The sequence below is a fragment of the Lipotes vexillifer genome, unplaced genomic scaffold, assembly GCF_000442215.2.
Source record: "Lipotes vexillifer unplaced genomic scaffold, Lipotes_vexillifer_v1.1 scaffold604, whole genome shotgun sequence".
Lineage (NCBI taxonomy): Eukaryota > Metazoa > Chordata > Mammalia > Artiodactyla > Lipotidae > Lipotes > Lipotes vexillifer.
This window is the reverse complement of record NW_006798979.1, coordinates 2,359,674-2,369,343: the sequence shown is the minus strand read 5'-3', so window position 1 is coordinate 2,369,343 and position 9,670 is coordinate 2,359,674.

The following is a 9,670-nucleotide window of genomic DNA, read 5'->3' as shown; positions in this document are numbered from 1 at the left end:
TTTCCCTGCCTGAGTCAGCTTCCTCATGACATACCTAACAGGTGAGTGTAGAACTCTGAGGCCTGAATGCAAAATATTCAGCACTCTTCCTGTTATTCCCTCTAGAGTGACAGGCACAAGCATTCACTACCGTGTGTGATTGCGCCATTCTTGCGTTTCCCAGTTCCCTGGTCTACTGGCAAGTGGGGGCTGCTGTCCACCCTTATTCTCACCTGCCAAGCTTGTGTGCTGGCTAGGGCTGCATCCACCGGAGGAAGGGCTGCCTGCCTCTCCTCAGCAAGGCACCTTCCCCTTGTCGAGCAACGTACCAATCTAGAGGGGGAGCATTTTTCTGATTCATGTAACAGGGGAGTAAACATGCCCATGGCTCTGGGCCTAGGATGGGTACACTGTAAGGCCAAAGAGACCACTGTTTCTAATTGACTTCATAATAAAACTTGTCATGATAAAGGCCAGGGTACCTGAAGACTTTTTCTAAATACCTGTACATTTTGTCACAGTCTTTGGTTTCTTTTTTTTTTTCCTGATTAAGAATATCATGAAATCTCATACAATTTCTTTTTGGTGCAATCTTAGAATCTGAGACAAAATACAACAAGGCAAAGACAACTTTGAAATCAAACCTCAGCATTCTGTAACTGTGACAGGAAAAATGAAGACAACCAGAATAAAATGTGCACAAACTTAAATGGTGATAAGACACACGATGTAAAGGGAAGTGCAGTCATGACAACCGTCTGATTAGATAACTAATTATCATTTGTAATGGTTATATGGTGTAGCTAATCGCAATATAATTAAGAAAGTAGCTGGTCAAAACTGTCCAGTTATACCTGAAATGCTCAAGTGATGCAAGTGGGATTGAAATGTTAGTAGCAAGTTTTATTTATTTAAGTGCAGAGGAACTGCCTCCCTGAAGCCTTCCTGCCCATCGCTCCAGTCTGCCTCAATCTCTCCCACTTCTGAATCCTCACAAAACGGTCACAAAGTAGAGAAGAGTTAAAATGACCAATCTTGACTGGAAACCTACAAGCAGTACAACCACGTGCGAGTTTTTTTAACCTCTCTCAACATCAATTACATCTTAGATTGGGCTGCCATAAAGATTAAGTGAGATAACGTATTCAAGCTACTATACAGGAGTACCTGCCATATGATGATCTCACAATAAATAGCATCTAGTAATATCACCTGATACTCTTTATTAATTTCCCCCACTGCACTACACATCTGAGGCAATCTGAACCGCCTCTAACCCTAAAACCAACAGCTATGCTGAATTCATGGTCAGAATCATGATGACTGGACCCAGTTAATAACAACAGAGATATTAAAACAGGCAAATATTTCAAAGTTATAAGAAGAATGTGAGTCAGGGGTTATATAGATGATCAAAGACCTGGATTGGAGAAAAGCTGCAAAATCTCATACACAGATATGTCAGCCTCTAGTAATTCACTTGCCACAATGTATGTAAATTAACGTTTTGAATATAAGCTTCCTTAAGTTACAATGTGCATTTTCCAACAAAGATAAAGTCAAAAATAATTAAAATCTATGGGCAACAATTTTAACTTATGCAATATGGTCTACTGTGTATTCATGATTGCCCACAAAGAACTGAAGACAATTGTGAATAATGGTTGTCTTGTAAAATTTTCAACAGTAGCAGAGACATATGTGGTAAGTTAGAAAAGGGATGAAACATACATCACTGTCTGCCCTGAAGTTTACACTTGTCATTTACCACCACCCAACAGGACTTAAAGGGCAAATATATCTTTCCATCTGATTTGAAAGCTAATTTATTTTGAATTTATCTGATAATAAAACAAAAGAAATTTCAATTTTCACTGTGAACTAGTAGCTTGGACCTGCAATCTAAGACAACAACTCTTAAGAGAAGCCAGTGTGGATCATGGTGAAGGTATAGGAGTCAGACAGACCTGTGTTACAACCATGGATCTACTGTGTATCAATTACATAGAGTGGAAATTACAATGCCAGCCTGAGACAAGAGGGGTTACAAGGATTACATGAGATAATGCATGACTTGCTTAGCTTGGTGTCTAGCATATGGTAAGCATCCAGTAAATAGGAAGGACTGTCCTGCCGTGAAAATTATCAATCACAGTGACTGCATTCAGATAAGGGGTGCTAAAGACAGGCTTTAACAGCAATATTAGCAAACATAAAATCCTAAGACAATTGTAAAACTGTGTGTGCCGGGAGGAAGGGCTCTTTTATTCACTGCTTTATCTCCTGAACTAGAACAGTCTCTGACACAGAGCAAGTCTTAATAAATATCTGTTGGATTAATTAACAAGCTCTAGGAAATTACATTCCAGAGGACCCTCCAGAACGGGCAAGACATCATGGTGTCTGTTTTTCTTCTCTGTCCTCCCAGCATGCTCTCTGCTGAGGAACTGACCAGTTTGGTCAAGGTTGTGAAGCACCAACACTGCAGCATAAAGCTTTTCAAACATGAGAGAGAACTTTCTGTACAGCAAAAGCTTTCCAGTCAAGGGTCTCTTATGTTTCTTAACTCACCTAAACAGAAACAATTTTAGTTCTGTTGGATGGAAAGTGATGTGAGTGCCAAGAGCAATGGACCTGGATATGCGATGCTTGGCCCTTGTCTCAGGCCTGCCATTCACTAGCTGTGTGGCCTTGAGGTCACTGCAATAACCACCCACTGGTGTAAGTCAAGGGCTTATGCGTGTTATGAAAAATCAGAGATATTCCATAAGAAAGGGAAATAAAGTTATGAAACATTCTGTGAATTGGTTTCCTCCTTATGCAATAGAAAAACACCCTGATTCGTCTACACCACAAGGTTCCTGAAGAGATCAAATAAAAGCCCTTGAAAATAATCACTAGATAGAGTATTTTAATTTGTCCAGGAAAATACTACTTTTTCCCAGTAATAGCTGCAGCTTGTTGTAAAGAATTTTTAAAAGGAAGAGATTGAGCAACTAGTAAAGAAGTAAAAAACTGGAAAAAAACAAAACTGGCTATTAGATGACAAAAAGTTTTAAAAACGTATTTCATTTTAGAAAACTTTCTTAGGAATATCACTTTAAAATTGAGTTGTTGTAGCAGCTAATTTTTTTTGTATCTGGGCCCAAAAATAATATGTAAAAATAAATCTTCCTGTTCATTTTCTAATATATAGTGAAGGAGAAAAATGATGATGGGGAGAGAAGGTCAGTGTATTCTGATTCTGAGCTCTGTCTAGAAAAGGGGGTAAAAGAATGGGCTATTTCTATTAATCTTTTTGTCTCTAAAAACAAAAATAAATGATATATAGAGAGTTCAAAATGTCTTGTGTTATCAGAGGAAACACTAGTTGAAAAATATGCTGCATTCAGAAAGTAACATAAATACTCAGCACACCAGCAGAGGTGAGCCTCCCTCCTCGATATCTGCCTGCAGAGCACAGAAGGGCTCCTCCCTTCAAGGTTCGGGGGCCGGGGATGCAACCAAAGTGTAACCAATATTCCAGAACACTGAGATTTGCTTTTTCACAGGAGAAGCAGAACACAAATTCTTGGCTGGTGTGGGGAGCATGTACCAGGGAAATACACCAAAGCAGGAAAGTCCTGGGAGTTATTCCGAGAGGCCCAGAATGTCTACACAGAAGTTCAAGGACATGCCCCGAGTGGAAGGGCTGGACTGTATATAATAAAAGCACACTCACCACGATCCTAAATAGCAATTTTTCCTGGGTAGAAATGGGATACATTTGTGTGTGTGTGTTTGCTTTTCTATGTTTTCCAAATCTATAAGAAACAAAACATTTTTGTAATAGGAAAAAAAGCAAATAAAAATGTTATAGTTCAAAAATTTATCCCAATGGGGCTTCCCTGGTGGCGTAGTGGTTAAGAATCCGCCTGCCAATGCAGGGGACACGGGTTCAAGCCCTGGTCCGGGAAGATCCCACATGCTGTGGAGCAACTAAGCCTGTGCGCCACAACTACTGAGCCTGTGCTCTAGAGCCCATGAGCCACAACTACTGAGCCCACGTGCCTAGAGCCCGTGCTCCGCAACAAGAGAAGTCACCGCAATGAGAAGCCCGCACACCGCAATGAAGAGTAGCCCTCACTCACCACAACTAGAGAAAGTCCTCACACAGCAACAAAGACCCATCGCAGCCAAAAATAAATAAATTTATATAAAAGAAATTACCCCAATGAAATTGATGAGGCTTTAGTATCTTTTAGGGTTTTTTTTTTCTTTGTTTTTAGTTTCAATACAGCTTCATACGCCTAGACCATATTCCTAGACTCCAGCTCCCACTGTAGCTCCTTAAAGAATTGATTAGGCTGCCTGGCTGTTTTTCCGGGAATTGTTTAAACATTGTCTAAATGTGTAGGCAACACTTTGCTACCATCTGCTTCTAATGAAGACGGTAATGATGAAGATCACAGCCTTGTGGGTTAAGCCTCCATCAAAATGCATATGTGTTTACAGAGCTGTGGCTATTAATTTAGGTCACAGCTTTGGTAAAAAGAGAGCAGTGTTTTAATATCTTTTTGCTTCTGCTTTCAAGGATCTCTATTTCCCACCTAGATGTGCTGTAGGTTCGGAGGTTTGAGGACTCCCCTACCATCCCACTGGGTTTAACCTTTGAATGTAATTTCAAAGAACTGACAGTCGGTGGGGATCAGTGTAACAGCTTTATTAATCTTAGAAATTGTGTAAGAACCACCAGTGTAGGATATCTGAACAGAGCTGGTTTGGAGAATACTACTTGGGTCTGAGGACAAATGGGACTCCCTTGCCCCCTTCCCCTTCATGCTAACAGGACCTACAGGCAGCCATTATCAGATTTTCCCATTCGGTCACATGCTAAGAAGCTGCACTGGAACAGAGGGTGGATGTAGTTTTATTACACCAAGACAGGAAACAGGAAGGAATCATGGATCCACAAGGTGAGCAAAGAGAGAGAGAGAAGCATGACTCCCAGTAACCAATTTCGTAGAAACTCAAGAAAACTGCTAGAGAGAAAATCTGAAATTGTTCACTGCAATATCCCCACTCATGGGGAAGAGAGCAGTCTCTCCTGACATTGGAAGAAAAGGCTGACTGTTCCTCCCCGCTCCCTAACTTTTGTTCTCTCTTAACCCATTGGGTCCAAAGGCCAAGACTCTGGCAGCCAGGAGGGTTGTGTTAGATCATTAGCGCGTTGAGGCTTCTGCCGGTGAGCCCAGAACTACAGCGGTCCCTCTTATGACTTGGGCAGTGCAGCTCTTGTCCCTAGAGGCCCTCAAGAAGAGTCAGGATAGGATATTAGTTAAATTAGCATCACAGGCATGCTGCATCTAGGCCATCATTTCTTCACCTATTTCTCATTCCACAGTATATCATGCAAATACTGCATAACAGGATAAACGAATAATAACATAAAAATGCCTCAAATTTGAATGTGGATTTCCCCCATTATTACATTCCGAGAGAGGAAATAAAATAAAAATCACCTCTGCCTCATAAATTACAGTTTAGAGAACTAAACCCAAAGTTCCTTTTTCCCGTTAGGTAGAATAACACCCCCCGCCCCCAACTCCAGTAAGATGTCCAGTCCTGGACCTGTGCATGTATGTTACCTTATGTGGCAAAGGTTGCAGCTAGAATTAAGGTTGCTAATTAGCTTTTAAACAGGGAGACAGTCCCCGGATAATCTGAGTGGATCCAATGTAATCATAAGGGACCATAAATGGGGGAGAGAAAGGCAGTAAGAGGTCGGACCCAGAGAGAAGGCAGCAGGAGGACTTTGCCTAACGTTCCTGGCTTTGAAGATGGAGGGAAGGGGCCTTGAGCCTAGGAATGTGGGCAGCCTCCCGAAGAAGCAAAAGTCAAGGGAACAGACTCTCCTAGGACCTCAAGGAGGCCACACAGGCCTGCCAAGAGCTTCGCTTTAGCCCAGGGAAGTTAATTTATTTAGCTAATGTTTATTTTGAATTTTCAGAACCATAAGATAATACATTTGCGTCATTTCTCATGATAATCTAGAATCTAGAATCCTACTTCCTTATCCTTTTCTCCCTCAGCCAGATGTAACTCACCTGGAGGGAGTTTGGGTTCTCTGGCAGAAGTTGCATCCCAGGCCGCCACCTGCTCGAATGGGTGCTGCTTTTAGCACCTTCACAAGTGAATTAGTGCAGCTCCAAGCTTCTCATGACTGTCATGTTTCCAGAATCAGGACACATAAGACTATCACAGCACCAAATTCGTGCCAACGGAACTTAGATAGAACAACTAACCCTCACCTAGGTTCCAGAGCAGCTCCCACACAAAGTACTGTGTTTCCAGATCCTAGGACACAATTTAGAGAGGAACCCAGGCTCACAGTTTTGTCTCCACCTATGAATGTAACAGAGACCTAGTGCTGGCTGAGAAAAGCGGGGAAATATTGGGGGCTTCAGTTCTGCTGGAATGCTGCTCTCTTTCTCCCATGGGTCTCAATCTAAAATCAGGATGAAAAGATCTTCTATTGAGAGGCTAATTGTGACCTTCTGATTTACTGGGAGTAGGGGGTGTGGGGAAATCCGTCTATCATACAGCCTCTCCTAGGATTTAAAGTTACACACAGATGCTCCCTCTTAGGATCTGGCCCTCTGAAATACTGTTCTGAACTGTAGGTTCCAGAACCCAACACTGAACTACAGCGTTCAGTGTACAGTCTGTACACTACTGGCATCAGCTCTTAGGAGGTTTCCTCACATTTACAACGTTTATAACAGGGAGCTCACCGAACCAACCTCACTGCCTTGCTTTCCCTGTGATGTTATCCACCCCCCAGCAAGATGCCCAGGCTTTTTTTTTTTTTTTCCCGGTACGCTGCTGTGGCCTCTCCCGTTGCGGAGCACAGGCTCCGGACGCGCAGGCTCAGCGGCCATGGCTCACGGGCCCAGCCGCTCTGCGGCATGTGGGATCTTCCCGGACCAGGGCACGAACCTGCGTCCCCTGCAACGGCAGGTGGACTCTCAACCACTGCGCCACCAGGGAAGCCCCAGGCATATTTTATTGCTGTGTATTTTACTGCTGTCTATGAGTGGCTATTGCTTCTACCTCTTGCACTTGATTTACACAGGCTTAGGAAGCTTCTCTCTTGAGGGTAGTCCTCCAGTTTTCTACATGTGTCTCAGTTTCAAACGACCTTCAGCAAATTCATGAACTTCCAAAAGCATGTGTGCCTCTGGGGGCCAGTAAGAAGACCCTAGACCATGAGCTTCCCCGGCAAATCTTCCCATCTCTCAACTTTTGAATTTTCCAAGCCTTGACTAACCTGTTCTATTTTCCCAGCAGTGAAATTTCTTTCTTTCCTCATTGTTCTATCACAGAGGGGTAAGTCTCTGGGTACTCCAGTTCCTCTGTTTTTCCTCCCCCTCCTTCTCAGCAGGCCAAGTGAAGTTTAAAACTTTTTAACCTACTTTCTAAGTTGCTTCTCTTTCTTCTCAATCATATGTGGGGCTAACCCTGCACGCGGGATCACGGTGCTTTCCTTCCTTTCCCTTTGCTCTTGGGCTAAGCACACACACCTTCAGATTCTCTTTCGTTTTGTCCCCAGCCTGAGATAAAAATTCACTCAGTTCCAGGTCGGCCAAAAATAAATGCAACCCACCACCCAGGGGATCTAATTTCAATCATGTTGACCTTTACATCTGAAATTTAGGATGTTATCTGTCCTAAATCTCTCTACTCCGTAAACGTCCTAGTTGTGTTCCCCTCATAGTAAGTAGCTGTTCTCATGAGCAGCTGTGTTATTTTAAAAACTCAGTAAATATATTATGCTGATATTCCCTTAATAACCTGCACAAATCTCATGCACCGTCTTCATGCATCTGTCCCGGGTCTTGGCGAGTTCCCATTTGCTCTTACAATTCACTGGCCACTCCTCCCTAACCCCTCACCCCTGCCTGCTGCTAAGAGGAGGTCCCCCAGTAATGCCCCAGACAGTCTTTCTCTGGGGAACATCCTGGCTCGCTCTAAGGATGTACTGCTTAATGTGGCTAAATGTGGGGGAGAAATCCAGACTCCTATTTAGTAACCACTAAATCATCCCCTTTGTTTTCAGTTCTCCCTTTCAAAGCAATTAAATATGGCACACTTCCTTCTCCCATTCATATCCGTGTTCTCTCAGATGTTGAGTTCTCAGTCTTTTGGTTAAGAAAATTCCTCACTTGGTCCGTTTCAATGGGCACAGCCTCTTTCAGTTTTTCTTTCACTTTTCTACTGCTCTTCTCTGACTTGACAACAAAAACATGCTTTTTAAAAAACTAACTCTGCTCCAACATAACTGACCAAACTCCATGCCTGAAAACAGTCTGTTTCAGACATAGGATGTTTTCACGCTTTTTCCATTTAATAAGCTTTCTGTCTCAATCCACCAAGATGACATGTTGCCGTAAAAGGAGGAAATCTTCCTTTTTATTTGTTCATTGATTGAAAAATACAACATTTCCCTGCCACTGATCTCAGTATGGGTCTCTGAAACCCATGCTCAGGGCTTATGGAGGAAATATTCTAGAACCAACTTGAGGCCCTGTGGATAGCACTCCACAGTCTCTGGAAGCTGAATGAATCCAAGTGTCCACAGCTCCCTTTTTTTCTGGATGAAATTCAAAACAAAAACAAAACAGAATTTGGGAAAGCTGCTCTAGTACTTTCTGTCAAAGCCCCAGTATTAACAATCAAAACATCACGCATGAATGTTCTGGATATACAATTTGGTTGCTTTGGGTAGTTTAAAGTCCCAGTAATATAATGCCAGCCTGTCACTGCAATGATGTACACATCCCGCTGCAACTTTCTAGGCCAACACTTGGCATATCAGCTCCCATGAGCAAGGACTCAGATTCTCCAGAAAGTTGCTTTCTTTCTAAGCGGCACAGAGTATGAGGAAATGTTTGATGCTCAAATCCTACTACTTGTTCCTCTTGCTGTCTTCCTGTCTCAAATCTGGTGAATAAAAGTATCAAATGGTAAACAGACTGGAGATTGCTACTTGGGCCTGGGCCCCAACACAGCATCCTGGTCTATCCGTACCTAAGTAAAGCAGCTGGACCCACTGACAGGCCACGCTGATGTACACAAAGGGTTTTAGACTGAAAAGCTGGCGCAGGGGCCTAGTCCCAAAACGGGATTAAGACCAGCACAGATGAGTTTAATTCACTGAAAAAGAAAACAGTGGAGTACCCATTGGAGTCTGCCACCTGGAAGACACTGACACAGCAATTGAAAGCAGAGCTCAGGGGCCATGGTTGGGGCCAACAGAATGGTCTGAGCCCCGCTCCCCTTGTCCCAGCCCAAGCCCTGGAAGAGCCAGCCTTTCCCCGGACAGCCTGGGCCTCCCAGTGCATCTTTTCTTGGGCCTCAGGAGCAAAGAGCAGAACGCTTGGGGATGCAGCGCTCCCCTGCCCTCAAGCACAGGCCAAAGCTTGAGGGACCCGTGTTTCCAAGCTCAGAATCTGGCCTCAGAGCTGAGCCTCTAATCCCACAGCCCACAGAGCCTCCAGCCCTAAGTGGAGCCCATGTCCCTGCCACAGAACAAAGGGGCGCCATTCTCCATCTCTGACCCTCTCCTCTCCTGTTGCATGAGGTTATTTTATTTAAAACTCAAAGGGGGGGAAAAAAAAACAGAAACCTTACTTACTGTTTCCTGAGGCTT